The sequence below is a fragment of the Notechis scutatus genome, chromosome 2, assembly GCF_049901735.1.
Source record: "Notechis scutatus isolate UNSWTSFEM ecotype Mainland chromosome 2, rNotScu1.2, whole genome shotgun sequence".
NCBI classification, from domain to species: Eukaryota; Metazoa; Chordata; class Lepidosauria; order Squamata; family Elapidae; genus Notechis; species Notechis scutatus.
Genome location: NC_142010.1, coordinates 53039680 through 53059384, shown reverse-complemented (window position 1 = coordinate 53059384; position 19705 = coordinate 53039680). Strand labels below are relative to the sequence as shown.

General features: G+C 43.9%; 1 protein-coding gene across 40 annotated transcripts in view; it reads left to right on the top strand.

Annotated features, from left to right (window-relative positions):
* The window catches only part of SLMAP (sarcolemma associated protein), an 83221-nt gene that overhangs the window by 8476 nt on the left and 55040 nt on the right, over nucleotides 1-19705 (top strand). The window lies entirely within an intron of this gene.

Below are 19705 nucleotides of genomic sequence, written 5' to 3'. Positions count from 1 at the left end.
GAAAGCTATCTTCATCATTGGCATCCACTCTCCTGCAACGAGGAATCAACATTTTCTTCAACCGAGGGAGACTGTAAATAGGGAGTAACCCTTGATCTTCCCCCACAGTCTTCCCTCAGCGATTTCGGCCTCCATGATGGTTGCATCGGGAGATAACAGCGCCTCTCAGCTGATCGTAAATTTTCACTTTAAGGCTATAGCTCTTGCGAGCAGCCAATTTGGAGGCCCCTGATTCCGGGGGTCTTCCAGAAACTCTGGGCAGAAGAGCACAGAACTTATACTTGTAGCCCGCACTGGCTCAGGAGGCCATGGTTCGCAGACTTAGTAAACCGTTCCATCTCCAGTCCTGGGAGGATTCTGGTAGACAGAGTGTCGCTCAGACAGGGGCCAGTATTGCTTCCAGAGCCCCAGTGGCTTCAGTTGGCCACCTGGAGATTGAGCTGGGATCCCTGATCCGGAACTATCATTCCTCCAGAGTAATAACTATCCAAGCCTCCTGGGGACCCTCCATCAACCATCTACGATGCAACCTGGAAGGCTTTCAGCGATTGTTGTCTGGGGCCTTAATTGCCAGATGCTGGACTTCCTCCAAGAGAGCCTAGACAAGGGACTTTCACCTAACGCTCTGTGGAGGCAGGTTGAAGCCTTGCCCTCTGTTCTATCCTTGGGGGGAGTGGAATCTTTGTCTCGACATCCCATGGTCTGCAGGTTTCTGAAGGGTGCTACAAACCTGAGGCCTCCAGTGGTCATCGAGATCCCACATGGGACTTCTTTAAAGTACTGCAGTCGCTGACTAAGGTCCCATTCGAACCACTGAGTTCAATTCCCTTGCAGTTTTTTGTCTTGTAAGGTGGCATTTCTGGTAGCGATCACCCCTTCTAGAAGGATTTTGGTCCTGGCAGCCTTGTCTGTCAGGAAAGACATGCAGACCCTACCTTTTGTACCTAAGATTAATACTGGGTTTTTCAGATCCCAACACATAGTGTTCCCTGATTTCCGTCCCCTTCCGCTCCACGACTTAGAGTGCAAGTGGCACTCCCTTGATGTTAGCAGGGCGCTTAGAATTTACATCAGACGTCCCTTTACATTTAGCAAAACTGAGGCCATGTTTGTGTCCTTTCCCCTTCCCACTGGGGGCAACAAAGCCTCTCCTCCCACCTTGAGTAGGTGGATCACGGCATGCATCACACAGGCCTTCTAACCAGAGCCCTTCCAGTACCCCAGGGCCTAACGGCACACTCTGCTAGGAGTGTCTCGACTTCAGCTGCCTGAGCCACCCAGACACCCCTAGTGGAGATTTGTAGAGCAGCTACGTGGACCTCCCCGTCTCTGTTTATCAGACATTACCGTCTGGACTCCTATGCCTCGAGGAGTGCGGCTTTTGGCAGACAGTTGCTTCAGTGAGTGGTTCCAACTTCGGAGAGACTTGCCGGACAAGGACCCTCCCATGGACATGTGGGCTTTGGTATGTTCCATCCTAGGCTCTCGCAGCAGCATTTAGGAGAATGGGCGTTGGTAAATTTACCTGAGAATGCCGTTTCTATAGATGCTGCTAGAGAGCCCAGCCCCTCCCTTATTTCGTCCGGACCATGGTAAGATATATTAATGTTAAGGTTAAAGATTCTGTTTGGCTTTCAGAGACACTTCCTACAGTCTGTCAAGTACCTTCGCCAAAGCTGGGAGGAAATTCCCACAGGCAGTCCTTTTTATACAAGACAGACCCAGCTTGATGATGTTATCAGGAGGAGTCTAACCCATCCTGGGCTCTCTAGCAGCATCTATAGAAAGGGCGTTCTCAGGTAAATTTATCAACGCCCATTTCCACTGGGGACGAGGAGATATGTCTTGTCTGCTGTAGCCCCTGCCCTTTGGAATATACTCTCTTCAGATATCAGGATGACCCCAACCTTGTTGGCTTTTTGTAAGGCCTTGGAAACTTGGTTGAGTGCCTGGAACTCCAGTGTGCTAAGGCCCTCTTTCCTGGTTATATTAATAACCATAGTAACAGCTTCATGTAGTGCCATACATATTTATTTTGTATTGTTTTAATTTTTAAAATTGTTTTTATGTGTTATGATGTACGTCACCCAGAGTCACTTGTTGAGGATAGGCAGCTATAGAAATCAAATAATACTGGTTCAGGTAGTAGTGCTATCAAATACAATACAAGTAGACCTCAATCTAGGATGGGTCATGCAGTGATTGTTTGAAGTTATGATGGCCCTCCCAAAAGCTACTTACAACCCAGTTCCAATCACATGGAACATGGCTACATTTTGCATGCTCTGCAAGTGGCCAGCCTTTACAGCTCTTTGGACATGTCCTTCAGGCAATTGATTGTGATTTAGTTTTTGCCATGAAAACAGTGTTTACTTCTGGTTTCTGGCAAAAACGGAGCCATAGTGAACAATGGATTTGTTTGATGACTGTGCTGCTTGCTTAGCAGCTGTGGTGTTTACTTAACAACCATGGCAAAAAAAGGTGGTAAAATTGGTCAGTCATATGATAACCCACTTTATGACTGTCATTAGTTATTCACAATTGCCAGGCTCATTTACAGTTGTAAGTCAAGGATTTCCTGTATTCTTTTGAAACAGGAACCATTTACTGAATTCACTTTCTGTTTCTATTAAAAATATTAATTCTCCCCACTTTTTTCTTCTATAATAATTTCCCTCCTACACCTCCTCCTTCTCCAAGCTATTGATACTTTTAATCTCTAATCCTAACCCATTTATATCAATCCATTATGTAACAAATTGCTTAAACAAATTGCTTAAATTATTTCTGACTTAAACTTATGAAACTAGAAAAGAATGATCTGCAGTTTTGTGCAAATGCACTATTCTGTTTATTTTTTTTCAATGGTGATGTAGATTAATAGAATGTTGTGCTTTCTGAATAGCAGTGCTAATATCAGCAAAACCAGCAGAGGGAATAATACTGGCAGAATTTGTGCCTTTTGAAGTTGGGATATTCAATAAAATATGAAGAGATTGGCGTGATAGAATGGCCAAGTATGTTCAATAACATTGATAGATGCACAGTGATGATTTAGGGTTTCTGCAGACATTGGACTGGGCATGTGTTGGACAGGTTCTTGTGTGGAGAAAGATGAATTCATCTTTTCTTACTCTTGCTTTGTTTTCCTGTGCTGGGATTACCAATTGTACTATTGCTCTGCTATGATACACCTGTAGAGAGCAAAGGAATATGACCATTTCACAGCTTCAACCAGAGGCAGGAACTGTTCACTGTCATTGCCATTCCTGCTCCAATCCTCCAGATAGGATTGGGATTTTCTAACCCCCTTAGCTCTTTCTTGTGCAGCTCCATGTGTGAGCAGCAAGTTGTCAGGCTTGGGCATTTTATTGTCCTGAATGCTATGTTTCCCACTCTAAATCTATAATAGGAGGAGCTATTGCAGTGGTGGTAGGAAATGCTTGCCTTTATTTGCCCCAGCTAGGATTGCAAGTATGCGATCCTTGCCATGCTTTTTTCTCAGTCTAATTGCCATACACTAAATAAATGTTGGCCTAATAACAGATGAGAAAGCTGCTTTTACAGTTATTGCTGTATGTGAACCCACAAAATAAGTTGGAGGTTTCATGAAGGGGAACTTACCAAATTTGCAGATGATACTAAACTGGCAGGAATAGCTAACACCCAAGAAGATAGGCTCAACAGAAAAACCAAAAGTACACATATAGACTGGGTGAAACCAGGCTCAATAGCAGTAACTGTGAGAGGGATCTTGGAGTCTTAGTGGACAACCAGCTAAATATGAGCCAGCAGTGTGCAGCAGCTGCCAAAAAAGCTAATGCAATCCTAAATTGCATTAACAGAGGGATACAGTCAAGATCAAGGGAAGTACTAATACCACTCTATAAAGCCTTAGTAAGACCACACCTAGAGTATTGCATCCAGTTTTGTTCACCACATTATAAAAAAGAAGTTGAGACACTAGAAAAAGTACAGATAAGAGCAACCAGGATGATTAGGGTACTGGAGACTAAGGCATATGAAGAACGGTTACAGGAACTGGGCTTGGCTAGTCTAGTGAAGAGAAGGACCAGGGGAGACATGATAGCAGTCTTCCAATATTTGAGGGGCTGCCACAGGGAGGAAGGAGTCAAGCTATTTTCTAAAGCTCCTGTAGGCCAGACAAGGAATAATGGATGGAAACTGGACAAGGAGATATTTAACCTGGAAATAAGGAGAAACTTTCTGACAGAACAATCAACCAATGGAACAGCTTGCCCTTGGAAGTTGTGGGAGCGCCATCACTTGAGACTTTCAAGAAGAGATTGGACTGCCATTTGTCAGAAATGGTGTAGAGTCCCTCGCTTGGGCGGAGGGTTGGACTAGATGACCTACAAGGTACCTTCCAACTCTGATTATCTGTATCTGTATCTGAAGCCATGGACCATAAATTTGCTTTAATCTAATAATCTTTCGTTTCTCCCTGAATTTTAGATTGACTAGTTTAGATGTTATGTAGCACATTTCTTTTGGGTCATTTGTGTGTCTATATGTGTGTAGAACCCCCACCCCCCCAAAAGTACAGAAATCATGATGGATGAATCTAATAACAAGGAAATAAATTGCAAGTAAATGATGTCTTTTGGCACAAGTCATTAGGGTAAAGGGACATAGCAGATAATGATTTTATATGCAGTTGCTTTCATTTTATAAAAAAGCATGGGTTTCTGCAAAAACCCGATAAGACTAAAGTCATTTAAAGAGTGTGGGTTGGAATGGGGATGGGCCTAAAGATAGGGCATCAAATGTTTTTGAGGAGAGGCATCATAGACCTTCTGGACCAAGGCATAGCTGTTTCTTCCTCCACAAATAGAGAACGCTGTCTTCTCTCCCATGAAACATTCAAAAATTGACAATATGTTTTTTTTTCTTAACTGTCAATTAAGGAATAACTGCTAATACTATATAACATCAGGAAATGAATTTGTTAGTTACATTTGAAATGGCAAGGGAGAAATAGCATATTTCTGTACATTTATACAACCTCCTCCCATACTACCACGTCTTACTATACTAGACAACACAGTATCAACAATAGAGACCTTCAGATATCTAGGTTCTATTATATCACATGACCTAAAATGGACACCTAACATCAAAAGTGTCATCAAAAAAGCACAACAAAGAATGTTCTTTCTGCGCCAACTCAGAAAGCTCAAACTGCCCAAGTAGCTGTTGATCCAGTTCTACAGAGGAATTATTGAATCTGTCATCTGCACCTCTATAACTGTCTGGTTTGGTTCTGCAACCAAATTATCAGAGGATAATTAGGACTGCAGAAAAAACAATTACTACCAACCTGCCTTCAATTGAGGACCTATATACTGCATGAGTCAAAAAGAGGCCTTTAAAAATATTTACAGACCTCTCACATCCTGGACATAAACTGTTTCAACTCCTTCCCTCTACACGATGCTATTGAGCACTGCACACCAGAACAACTAGACACAAGAACAGTTTCCCCCCAAACGCCATCACTCTGCTAAACAAACAATTCCCTCAACATGGTCCAACTATTTACAAAGTCTGCACTACTATTACTATTAATCTTTTCATCACTCCTTATCGCCCATCCCCTCCCACTTGTGACTGTATGACTGTAACTTTGTCGCTTGTATCCTTACGATTTATATGGACTGTTTCCTAGTATGATTTGATTGCTTATTGTACCCTATGACTATTATTAAGTGTTGTACATTATGATTCTTGATTCTTGATGATTGTATCTTTTCTTTTATGTACACTGAGAGCATTTGCACCAAGACTTGTGTGTCCAATCACACTTGGCCAATAAAAAGAATTCAATTCTAATTCTAATTCTAATTCTAATCTATTCATTTTAGCATATAGTTCCAATAGAAAAGAATATCTGTAACTCGGGGCTGGGTTGTAGAGTTCTTGGAAGTATTCTCTGTGCTTGATTGTTTGCTTGCTTGCAGTTACCATCATCATCAGTTATTAGCTCAGTAATGAAATGTCTGCAAACAAACAACCAAGTCCAGAGAGCACCAAAAATTCCATATAGTTTATTCTCCAAATTTACATGTTTGAATTATGTAAAGATATTTGCTTAAGACTTGAACAATCTTATGTATTTAAAATATATAATTACCTGTAAGTAGACAATGTCTAATCAAATGTTTATTATCTATATTTAAATTTTCAAAATTAAAGTAAAAATGGGGGTATAAAATTAATATTAAAATGAGAAAAAATCAGTGCACCTGCTGTTCAGTGAAACAAATGCTTACAGGCAATGCATAAGGGAAGTACTCACCTTATAGCTTGATTAAATTTTACGTGTTCTGTCATTATGAAGAGCAAGATAAAAAGGGGAAGGGTTGAAAAGGAATACTTGTTTTCCTTTGAATATGCTAAAATTTCTAGCTAGCTGAAAAGCTCTATGACTTGAAGAGGAGAAAAACTACTGCTAACTTTGAAAGGGGAAACAATAGTCAGGGATTACACATCAACCAGTCTAACATTTATATCTGGGAGGATTTTAGAACAAATTGTAAAATAATCATTCTCTAAGTATCTTTATTTTTAAAATATTATTTGATATTTTAGCCTACCTAATATTCAGATGTAAAAAAGTAGTTCTAAAGTGGGGCTAAACTAGAGGCCTGGGTATGGTGACAGCTTTCTTTATTTCAGCAAAGCTTTTGAAAAAAATTATCCATGACATTCCATGACATGTTTGTTAAGTGTGTACATGTTTGTTAAGTTTGTAATAGTATGAAAATGTAGTTTTTCTTTCTAGTTCTCCCATTCAGTCATATCTGAAACTCAGAAACTGGACAAGTCTCTGTAGTTTTCTTGTTGTTAATTTTCAGAAATTGATTGTCTTTGCTTCCTTTTTAGGGCTGAGAAAGTGACTAGCAAAAGGTCACCTAGCTGGCTTGGTGCCCAAGGTAATACCAGAACTCAGTCTCCAGGTTTCTAGCCTAGTGCCTTAACCACTACACCAAGCTGGATCTTAGTGGATACGTAGCTAGCTAAAAATTGTAGTCAGCAGCCTTAGATAATCTGTAGGGTGAGTCTGTGATAACAAGAAAGAGGAGTTAATAGACTCAGTCAACTAACCTCCACAACTTTAATTTTAACTTAGAACAGATTTGATCATGAACACAAACTAATTTCATCAAATCATTTACACTGTGAAAATACCTAAACCCAACTAGTTAGACTTTTTCATTCTTAGTTCACTAAGAAGACTAGTAGTAACTGGTAGAGAATTAATTACTAAGGCCTGATGTGCAGAATATACCCCTAATACAAATTACTTACAGTGGCTAAATCTGTTGCCTGTTAGGCCAGTGGAGAAGAAGATAGTGTTTGAAAGTGTTCTTTCTCCAGTGAGCTTTTCCGAGCATCCAGGTCAGGGTTGTACTTCCATCTGCCGTTCAATAGGCTGAGCAAAGATCTGAGGATACTCCTCCTTGCTGCTTGTCCCCAGTTTTAGCTCAACCTGTTGTTCGAGCTAGATGTGCATTCCTGACCAGGATCAATGGAAAGCTACTACTAATTCATTGACAAGCCTTCAGAATTTGGAAGGTTCTTCTTATTTCTATAGTTTTTCCCTTTTCTAAACCGCTGACAACAGAGGACAATTATCAGCTGTTCATCGGTTGCAGCAGGTCCCTTATCAAGACCTCAGTGGTGCGAAGAGTGGGAGCTCAATTCCACTGCTGTAGCCTCTTTGCAAGATACTTAACAGTAGACTGACCTGAGCGGAAGAAACAAGGCTCTGCTCGGTGCTTACACGAGTGCTGAAAGAATCATTGTTTTTTCCCTTTATCTTACAAGCTCGCACTGAGGCTCCCAAAACTGCCCATACAGTTTGAATTGCGTGCTGGCAGTTTTAGCAGCGGGCGCCATTTTGGATTGGCATTTTTTTTCTTTTTTTCGTGCCGAAATTTAAAGAACAACCAAGGTGCCCTCATTTAAAAACAGCAGCGAGTCTTTACCCCCAACAGCACAGCTTTGAGGAAAAGCCTGATTGCAAATAGCCTCATTTGTTTTATCAGGCATATAGAACCTTTACTAGCCTCTGAAATTACTCTTCAATGAAGGTTCTCATCTGGCACTATCAGGGCAGTTTATAGTTTGCACCTAGGCCATTGTCAGCCTGCGCCCTTACTGTTTATTGATACAAAAGGCTACCTTCTCAGGGAGCTACAGGTGGAGGGGTTCATTAAAATTCCCCCCCCCCAGCTGGGACAGGTCAATCTCTATTTACCATACTTGTTTATTTTTTGGAATTTTATTTTAATTTTACATCTCAAAAAATTTTTTGGGAGCAAAAGATTTGCTAATTTTTGATCTGAATACCTACTAGGTCCTGACTCATATTAATAGGAGTCACTGCCCGCATTCTGGAGCAGACTCCCTGGTGGGCTGCACCCCAATAGATATTTTCACAGTAAACACACCTGTATTTCGAACATGAAATGGAGGAGGAAGTCTCGGTTTGTTCCAACAAGTCCGGACCCAGAATATCAGCGTGTCATCACAAGAAACAAATTTAAGGTCTCGCGGACCAAGAAGGCAAGGCAGCCGAAAAACATGAAAAACGCTGCTAGAAGGCACTGGAGAAACACCTGAAGAGGAGCCTGAGAGAGGCAGAGAAAAACTGGCAATCAGCCTCCCCACCGATTGCAATACCTTCTCCTGGGCCCATGTCAGTCCCACCTTTGGATCTTTCAGTCATCACCAGAGACGGTGACAACTTGCGGACCCTGTCTTGGTCATCAAGAGAAGCACCTGGGGCCTGCATTCCTCAGGCTCTGGGACCATGGGTCAGGCTTAGCCATGGGTCAGGCTTACCAAATCAAGAGGCTCAGACTAGCACCAAAGACCACTTTCATACCTACTGCAGTGGGGTTCTGTGCAGAGGAATGCCGTCCTCCAGACATTCCCCCTTCCATGCAATTCTGGATATCAGAAGTGATCAGGCAAGGCATCGCCGAAGGTGTGCAACAGACCTACCAGATGAGGTCTCAGATGTCAAGACCTATCCATAATGAAGGGCAGCCGCAACTCAGAGTGAATCCACCTGACTTCCAGGTACCACCCCAACCCATGTACCCTATGGGGCATTTAAATGAATTTCAACCACAACCTCATCCCACGCAACTCATTCGGGAACATTGGAGGGCCAAGACCTTTACTCATTTGTCTCATCAGATGACACTGATTCCTCCCCATTGGAGGCAGAGGGCCAACTTGACTAAGATATGTCAGAGGATGAAGGACTGGCTCAGGAGTAGCCTACATTCAAGGGGGCTATTCTGTCTGCAGCTTTTCAAGTCCTTGTTGTTCAAGACTAAAAACACTACATGCCTTGACAACCCGTCCATCCCATCAGAGCTCATCTTGAAGGATGGGGAGTCAGAGGACTTAATTTTTTCTGAATCTATCACAGAGACAGAAGTCATACCAGTCCTGAAGATGTTCATAGATATAGACAAGAGGCAGTGAGCTTCTACAGGCTCCTACCCCCAACCCCACGGAGTACGATAGGAAATTTTACAATCTGGCTCAGGAACTGTCTAGGTCGCTTCAGGCACCAACTATTGATGAACCAGTGGTGGCCCTAGCATTTTCCTCCACCGTGCCCAGTGAGACGGAGGATGTGTTGAGACCAGAAGACAAGAGGGCGGAGGTGGGGCCCTCTACAAGGCCTTTCTTCAGGACAAGACCAGCGACTCTACAAGGCCTTTCTTCAGGACAAGACCAGCGAGAAGCTCTGCAGTACAAGGCGGCCAAAAAGGCAGCCAAGAAAGCAGTAGCGACAGCCAGAAGCTCCCACTACGACGACATCTACGAGAAGCTGAACACGCGAGAAGGCGAGAATGAGATCTACCGCCTAGCCAAAAGCAGACACAGGAAGACCCTGGACATTGACCAGTTTCATGGGATCAACGGCAAAGGGAAATTTGATCGTCAACCCCAGAGACGCTGCCGAGAGGTGGCGGCAATACTTCGAGAAGATCTCCACCGAGGAGTTCCCACACCCACGAACCCCGCGAGGTGACCCGTCGAAGGCCCAGTCTCAGGCATTCACGCCAGCGAGGTCACCGACGCCATCAAGGCCATGAAAACGGTAAGGCAACAGGACCAGACGACATCCCTGCCGACTTCTGGAAAAAGGCACTACCGGGCTCGGCATTGTGGCTGTGCGAGCTGTTCAACAACATCGTCTCCACGGGAATAGTGCCACACGACTGGTACCGCAGCACCACTGTTCCGATCTGGAAGGAAAGGGCAGCCCAGCGGACTGCTCCAACTACAGACCGGTCAGGTTACTGTCACACACTATGAAGATCTTGAACGCGTCCTCGATAAGCGCATTCGGGACATCGTCGACATCAGCGTCAACCAGGCCGGATTCATCAAGAACTGCGGCACCACCGATGCCATCTTCGGTGTGCGGATGCTGATGGAGGCTCACAGAGAGAAGAAAATCCCGCTCCACACCGCCTTCTTGGACTTGGAAAAGGCCTTCGACCGAGTCCCGCACGATCTCATCTGGTACGCACTGCGAGATCACGGCGTGCCCGAGCTACTCGTACAATGGGTCCAACTCCTATACAGATGTCACAAAAGCCGTGTAAAAGCGGCAGCTGGGATATCAGAGGAGTTCAATATCACCATCGGCGTACACCAGGGCTCTGCTCTCTCACCACTGCTGTTCATTCTGGTGATGGACACAGTACACACGACCTGCACACGCCCGCCCCATGGACGCTGCTCTACGCCGATGATGTGTTCCTGGCCAACCTGCGCAAGGCTGAACTCGAGCACCTAGTCCAACAGTGGCACGACCGCCTCGAGCAGTTCGGGCTCCGGTTGAACCTAAAGAAGTCCGAATACCTGACCACTGACAACGAAGCGACAGGCTCCATCCACGTGAACGGGCAGGAGCTACCGCGCGCCTCCACCTTCAAGTACCTGGGAACTACTCTTGGGGAAGAAGGCCTACTACAAACTGAGGTGGCAGCCAGGATCAACGCAGCGTGGGGCAAATGGAAGTCCGTCACGGGCGTCCTCTGTGACAAGAAGATGCCGATGCGCCTGAAGGCGAAAATCTATAACTCTGTGGTGCGCCCGTGGCCATATACGACGCAGAGTGCTGGCCGATGACCAAAGAAGTCGAAAGCAGACTCCAGACAATGGAGATGCGAATGCTCCGATGGTCGGTAGGCCTCACCCTACTCGATCGCGTCAGGAATGAAGAAGTGCGCAGACGGTTCAACGTCGTGCCCATCCCCACGGTCATGAGGCAGTCCCGGCTACGATGGTTCAGCCATGTGAGTCGCGCCAAGGAAGAATCCATCATCAAATCTGCGATGAAGGTGATTGTCGGAGGAGCGAGACCGCGTGGTAGACCTAAGCAACGCTGGATGGACACGATCAAGGCCGATCTAGAGATCGCGAAGGCAGACCCGACATACGTGGCAGACAGAGAGGCGTGGAAGCAGTACTCAAGGACATTAGCGGACCTCGCCAGAGCGCGAGACAAACGCTGAAGAAAAAGAAGAAGAAGAAGAAGTGCCCAGTGAGACGGAGGATGTGTTGAGACCAGAAGACAAGAGGGCGGAGGTGCACTCCGCAAGGTGCACCAGGTGGATGCCTGGGCCATTAAGGCAGTCACTGCTGCGTCATTTTTTACCCGTACTCCCTAAGGTGGCTACGTCACCTACAGGAATCTATTCCAGCCATCAACATCAGAGTCCATAAGGACATAGCGAAGCTAGTAGCGGCCACTGAATTTTCCGTAGATGCCATTCTTAATGTGGTTAAATTCTCATCCTGAGCCATAGCCTCCCAAGTTATAGCCCGTCGCCTACTATGGCTCCGCCATTGGCAGGCAGATGCTAAACATAAGTCGAGGTTGGCAGCTGCCCCCTTCAATGGGACCAAACTATTTGGGGATCCCGCCTTGGATCCTGTCCTGGTAAAAACACAGGACAGGAGGAAGAGTTTATCTTTCCAGTCCCACAGATATGATTACCGCTGAGCCCGGTTCTTTTGGAAGAATTCATTTTGATCCCCCTACCAGGGAAACATCTTTCAAAAGACTCAAAGGTCCTTTGGATTCTGACAGGGCCAACATCCTGATAGGGCAGGGTTCAGAGACAGGAACAGGTGGGGAGCCCAAACTAAGAGGCCTTTTCATGGAGCTGGCAACAAACCATTTCATCACTCCAAGTGATCACCTAATCGATCCTCCCATTGGCGGCTGGTTGACCTTTTTTGCCAATCAGTGGGATAGGACTACTTCAGATGCCTGGGTCTGAGAGACCATATGATCAGGTCTCTCTCTGGAATTCATCTCCACTCCCCCAAACTTTTTTATACCCTGCCCGGTCTCACGGGATTCCACAAGAAGAAACCTCATGGAGTCCGCAATCCAACATTTGCTGGAGATCCATGCCATTCATCTGGTTCCCCCAGATCAGCAGGGACAGGGGTTCTATTCCCTCCTTTTTGTGGTCCCAAAGAGTTTGGTGTGTGTGTGTGGAGAGCGATTCTAGACCTGAAGCGACCTGAGTTCCCTGAAATCTATTCTTCTAAATCTTAGGCAGGGAGACGTCTTGACCTCAGTGGACCTGACCAGAGCATATCTGCACATTCCAATAAGACCTTCACACAGAAGATTTGTATGATTTTATTATGCCAACTGCCATTACAAGTACTGCACTCTACCATTCGGCCTGGCTTCGGCCCCTCAGATTTTCCCAAAGGTGCTGGCGACCCTAATAGCACAACTCCGGAGCATACTGATTCGTCTACAATGCTATTTAGATGACATATTAATACAATCCTTGTCTCATCTGCAGGCAAAGACGAATCTACAAATCACACTCCGGGTCCTTTGGGACCAAGGCTTTTCAGTCAACCTAGACAAAAGCCATCTAATACCTACCACTTGACTTTTGCACCTGGGCGCTGTAATCAATAGAATGACAAGCGAGGTTTTCCTTTCACAGGACCATCATCAGGGAATTGTCCATGCGCATTCGGTCTCTCAGATGAGTGCCCCTCGCCCAGTTATCTCAACTCCTGGGAAAGATGATTTCCTGTATTGCAGTAGTCCCTTGGGCCTAACTCCATGCCAGCACTTTGCAATGGTTTCTGCTCCCATTTCAGAGATCCTGCAGGAGCAATTCTATGACCAAGGTCCTGGTCCCACAGAAAGTTCTCCTTTCGCTCCAATGGTGGACTTCTGGGAATATCAAAAAGGACGGCCTCTTCAGAGAGGTGCACCAATTAGCAATTACTACCGACGTCAGCCTCTACGGCTGGGGAGCTCATCACCAATCCCTAGTTGCACAGGGCCGCTGGACTCCAACAGATCTCAAGTACAACATCAATTGGCTGGAACTCAGGGCAGCTCATCTGGCTCTATGCCAGTTCCAACATAAGATCCAGGGCCAACATATCCTTCTTCTATAACCTATGTCTAGACTGGGTGTCAGCAACCCTTGGCTCTGGAGCCTCATGGGCTCTTTGGGCCCTCTGCTGCATCTCCCTGTCCTATCACTGGCTGGTCCTCCCTTCCTCACCTGGCCTGAGAAAATAAGGGTGACAGCGGGGGATGGACAAGCGGCTGGGGCTGATTGCCCGGTGCCTCACTCTTGCTGCTTGTTGGTGCTGGGCTTGCCCTTCTGCCCTTGTTGGTTCTGACCATGCCTTGCAACTTACGCCGGCCTCACTAACATGAGGGCTGGCGGGGTGGGAATAGGATCTGGGAGGACAGGACGACAGAAAGTGGGATGGGCCCACAGCGCCCAGCCGTGGCTTTAAGAAGCTCAAGGCAGCAGGAAAACGGGGCTGGGCCCACCAAACCTCTTACACCCACCCTGGGGTTCAGGCTTGGAGAAAGCCGGAGCTCCCTCGCCAAAGAAGCTCGCCTGTCAGCCGTTTTCCCCCTCTTTATGTCTCTCTCTCTCTGTATGTGTGGTCTCTCTGTATGTGAAGCTCTCTTGCGCTCTCTGTCTCTGTGTCTCTTCTCTCTCTCTTGGAAAGCCATGGCTGGGACAAGCCAGCGAGCTCTTTTGGCTATTCCTTTTATTTTTTCTTTCTGGAAATCCAGGCTGGCTGAGGAATGATCGCCAGCTGCAGCAGAGGTTTCTCTTCGGGTGACCCTCCTCCTCCCCCTCCATCTCCTCTCATGACTGGGGGCTATGGTGGGGCCGGGAGAGTGCACACATACGGGGAGATCCTCCTTAAGTGAGCGCCAAAGCGCAGCAAAGGTGCACGTGGGGAATGTGGCCACTTGTTTAAGGAGAGTCTTAACAGGACACAGCTTATCTCCTGCACTAAGGCTCTAGCCATCGCCTTGCCGTGTCGTCATCCCCCCCCGGCAGCTCTTCAGCTGAGCATGGAGGGAGCGAGCTCCAGCCTGAAGCGGCAGGAAGCAAGGGCTGCCTTACACGCAAATGTGGCACAAAGGCAGTACAGGGCCACATTGCTCCTGCACTAAGGCTTTGGTGACCCTCCTCCTCCTTCTCATCTTGTGACCCCCTGGCTGGCTGTGGCGGGACTGGGAGGGTGCACACATGGGAGACCCTCAAGCGAGTGCCAAAGCGCAGCAAAGGCACACGTGTGGCAGTCGGCTGCTTGCTTAAGGAGGGTCTCCCTGCCCGTCCCAGCTTCACCAGAGCCGGCTAGGGGGTCGCAAGAGGAGGAGGAGGATCGCCCAAAGAAGAAATAAAAGGAATAGCCGAGAGCCCCAAAGAGAGCTTGTTGTCTTGGCCCAGCCGCGGTTTTCAGAACGAGAGAGAGAGAGAGAGAGAGAGAGAGACAGAAAGAGGGGGGAGAGAGAGGAAAAGAAAGACATAGACACACACAGAGTGATACACAGAAGAGTGGGATACAAAGAGTGGGAGAGAGAGGGGAGATAGGGAGAGGGGGAGAGAGACATACAGAGAGATACAGAAAGAGGGAGGAGAGGATGAGAGAGATACAGAAAGAGGGGAAGATAGAGGGAGAGGGACACAGTGAGAGACACAGAGAGATACAGAAAGAAGGGGGGGAGAGATCCAGAGAGAGAGGAAAGTAGGGAGAGGGGGAGAGATACAGAAAGGGGGGAGAGAGAGATACAGAGAGAGAGGAAGAGAGGGAGAAGGGCAGAGAGATACAGAAAGAGAGGCATAAAGTGAGAGAGAAGGGTTTTGTGGCTGAGTAGGCGTGGCTGGGGGAGTCATGTGACTGGGTGGGAGTGAATGACATCAAGTTGCCCATCTCCACCCAGGTTTTGTGGCTCCCGGTATGTTTTTTTGGGGGTCCAAATGGCTCTTTGAGTGTTTAAGGTTGCAGACCCCTGGTCTAGACTATAGTCAACAGCGTCCCTAGACTTCATTACTGACTTATGAAAATCTGAGGGGCAAACATATTTCCTGAGGCAGAATTGGTGCATAGTTCAAGGATTCTATAGGATTTGTGGCTTCTGCTCAAAGAGAAGATGGTATCTGTGATCAGGAAGGTTTGCACAATATGCTCATTCAGTTTGTAAGCACAAAGTGTATTAGCCAATTTGAATAGTTACATCTTGTGTGCCAATTATATTCCTTAATTGTGATGTACAGCTCATGGTCACTTGTTCTGTAATTGATTAAATTGTCGTAACATGCATGACATGGGACTGTTCTTGATGATAGTTTGGAAGTGTAGACTGGTCTAAAAGAGTGATGTATTGCGGTTTAATATACCACAATATGCTTATTGGCACTATTTCTATATGAGCAGAATTGGTTTTCAATGGGCTGGTTCAATTCAAGATGTTTGTTGACCTCTAAAACCCTTTATGGACCAGATTACTCCCGTGGTTTCAGTACATCCTTTTAGATCTGACAGAGTGGCTGTGCTTTAGTTCCCAATAAGCATTTCTTAGGCCCCAATAAGCATTTGTTTTCTGTCGTGGCTTCTGTTTTGTGGAGTAGTATTCCCTCCAAGATATAGCTGACCCTGATACTAATATGTTTTCAGAAGGCTATGAAGATCTTGCATCCCAATCACTTGGACTGGGATGTTGATGGAGATCTAGCATGGCTGTGGTTTTGTCAATATGTTGAGAATGTAATTTTTAGGGTCCTCAACCCAGTTTCTGAGCCACATGGCTGTTAGTGGTGTTATTTTTTGTGTTTTAATCTCTTTTTATTTGTTTATTGTTAAATTTATCTTGGCATGGGGTTACTCTGGCAACTTACAATAGAATGTAAATTGATAAAAAGTATAAATATAAAACAATTACACAGTAAAAATAAATAATGAAAGTAATGCAATATGAATTAAAAGATGGCCAGGGAGGGAACAGGATGCGCAGGGTGGATGGGGTCAGCTATTAGTGCAATAGCCATTTGCAGTGGTTATTGGACTAATGTCCTATAGTCGTAAATATGTGTCAGTTGCCAAGCTCCCAAAATTAAGTAATGTGACTCAGGGGCGACATTTTGCTTCCTTTTGAAAACAGATTCTATTGCCTGCCCACTTCCAGATGGTAAAAAGTTATCCATTGTGATAGTTATGTATCTAGTGATAAGTCTTTAAAATTCAATATTTTTTAATTAGAAACTTAGTGCTGGAAAGAACCTTAAAGCTTTATTTCGCAGTAGTTTTTCCTCCTTCTTCTGTGGCCATAAAGGGAAGAAGGCATGGCCCTGAGGGAAGGAGGCAGAACCAGTCCATCAGATATATGGAGCAAAAGGCCTGAATATGGGCAAGAATGAATAAACTTCCTAGACAACTCCCCTGTAGTTCACACAAAAATAAAGGGGAGGTTCCTAGCTTGGTCTACCTTGAAGGACTGATAGTGGCTGGTTTCATTTGGTATGGATCGGCAAAGAGACATTCACACTTGGCTGTCATTCCCCTTTTCTTTTAACATCTACATGAAACTGCTGGATGAGGCCAATTATTGATTTGGAACCATTTAATATCAATATGCTGATGGTACCCCCATTGTATACATTGACCTTGAGCTGATCAAACAGTGCTGTCAACGTCTGGAGGCTCTACTGGTCTGAATTGAGAGGAACAGAAATAGGCTCCATATTGACAAGACTGAATGCCTGTGTTTATTTGAGCCATCCTGTTCTGGGATAGGATATTCCATCATTGGTGTGTAATGGATTATGCTTCCCCATTCGAGACTTGTAATTTTAGGGATTACAAGTCTCACAGCTCCTGCTCAAAGAGCAAGTGGCAATTATGGTTAAGATGGTCTTTGTACAAGTTCATCCAGTACCCCAATTGCTCCTGATTCCAAAGGCCTTTCACACAGTCACATCCTGATCACCTTTTTATTGGATTACTATGCAGATAGTACTTAGGTGATTTAGGACCATATTTGAGCCCAAAATTTCCTTTGCTAAGCAAGGCTTAGTGAGTTTTGCTTAAGTGGGTTTTGCCTCATTTTAAATACAGCCTTCCTTGCCACAATTGCTAGGTGAATTGCTGCACTTGTTAAGTTAGTAACTTCATTGTTAAGTGGAGCTGGCCCTTGACTTTGCTTGTCAGAAGGTCACAAAAAGTGTTCACATGATCCTGGGCCACTGCAACCATCATAAATATGAGCCAGTTGCCAAACATCTGAATTTTGATCACGTGACCATGGGGGTGCGTGCTGCTATAGTTATAAGTGCAAAAAATAATAATCAATTTTTGGTCCCATTGATTAACAGTGTCATTTGTTGAGAAGCTTTATCTGTTGTGGCTCTTGCCCTCCCTGATCTGTACCACCCATATAGGTTTGGGTTTTTTGTTTTTTTTTTGCTTTTTTAAATAGGTATTTTCATTGACTATAATATTATTATGTATATTGCTTTCTTTTCTTTTACAGGTAGCCCTTAACTTATTATCATAATTGAGGCCAAAATTATGGTTGTAAGTCATGCTGGTGATTAAATCTGATTTTACAACCAGATTTGCAGTGGTTGCTGTGGGTGGTGTTTTTTGGGGGGGAAACAGAAACCGGAAATAAATGCAGCAAACATTGTTTCCAGCAAACATTGTAAAGTGTGGTCACATGATCACAGGATGCTGTAAACAGCTGTAAATGCAATTTGTTAACATCTTTTTTAGATAGCAGTTGGATATGATATACTAAGAAAGGCCTGTTGAAGCAAAGTAGAGAGAGACAAGTACTTTCCATTCTTCTGTTTATACATATCAATATGTCTTATCAGCTGCATCATACTGCTCTGCTGTCTTTTGTTCAGTTTCTTATGTACCACAACACCCAGGTTATTTTCAGTGCACTGTAAAGTCAAGTCCTCCCCATCCTATACTTGTTCATTTCACTGATTATCCCACCTGCAGGATTTTATATTTCTCAATTTTTCTTCTAAAATATTAGCCAGTCTTTTAAGTATTATGTAAATATTTAAATATTAATGAATAATTGCTTTATCTGAATCATATGACTATTTTATATAACTTTGTTACTCCTTATTTGTTTGTGCTGAAAATAGGTAATAGGTATATTTGTTATATGAAACAGCATAAAAATGAGGAAAGTAGTTATTCCATAAAATTATTTATAAATTTCTTATAAAATATTACCCATGAACACGATACCCAGTTTTTAGGGATTTTTTCCTTATTGGGTAGCAAAAATATGTCAAGGAATTATATTTCTTCTCTTTAAGAATTATTTGTGATAAAGGAGTAAAATCTTGTTTTCTAAGCTATTTTTGTTTTGGTTATATGGGAGATTATTCAGTTAAAGAAACACATTTTCAAGATATTCTAAGTTGTGTTTTTGCACTAAGAACTGTATAATTGGAAAGGCCGCACCCTTCTTTAGTTGCCTCTGTTTCCAATTAATTACTCAGATTCCTGGTGGAATGCTTAAGTTGCAAAAGACAGATGGAAAATGATTACATAAGTTAAATATCAAATCTCTTTTAAAAACTTAACATATAGGACATAATATAAATATGTTTGAAGCTAATAATCACAGCAGGAATTCAGTGTATATTGTATATGATCAGTTATATACACACATATTTGATTTCCAATATGGTGTTGTCACATCTGATTTTTAAAATCTTTTGAAAATTGTAATTTAAAAAGGTCACTGTATATTGATTAACAAAAAGTTTGCATGCTGTTAAGAAACAGAATTTAACATTTTGAAAAATAAACTTGCTTCTGGGATGTAAAATTTCTTAGTATATAAAAACAAAGGAGAGTCTACATTAATTTTATATTAGTCACCCAGAGTTGGCTGAGTGGCTATATAATTTTGGATAAGTAAAATTAAATTAAATAAGGCCCATTACCTTTTAGTCTAGAAAAAGTTAAGCTAAGAGAGAACATTGTAGAATCTACAGTGAATGATGGGAAGCTACGTAGTAGTTGGCCTTTTAGGTATTGATGCCTATTATAGAAGCTATTTTATGAAGGCACACAGGTACTCTTTCGTATCACCTAATAAGAAATCTAAGTAAATAATGTATAGTTTTCTCCTGTCTTCATGTAAACATAGCATTACTTTTTAAAGTTTGCTGTTTTGACTTGCTGAGTTGACAGTAAAAGGAGTTATTTGGAATATTTTTAAATAGATCAGTTTAGAAATAGAATAAATTCTGAATCAGTATGGTAAGGTAAATCCTAAAAATTAACACTTATCTATATCTATAAACTATTT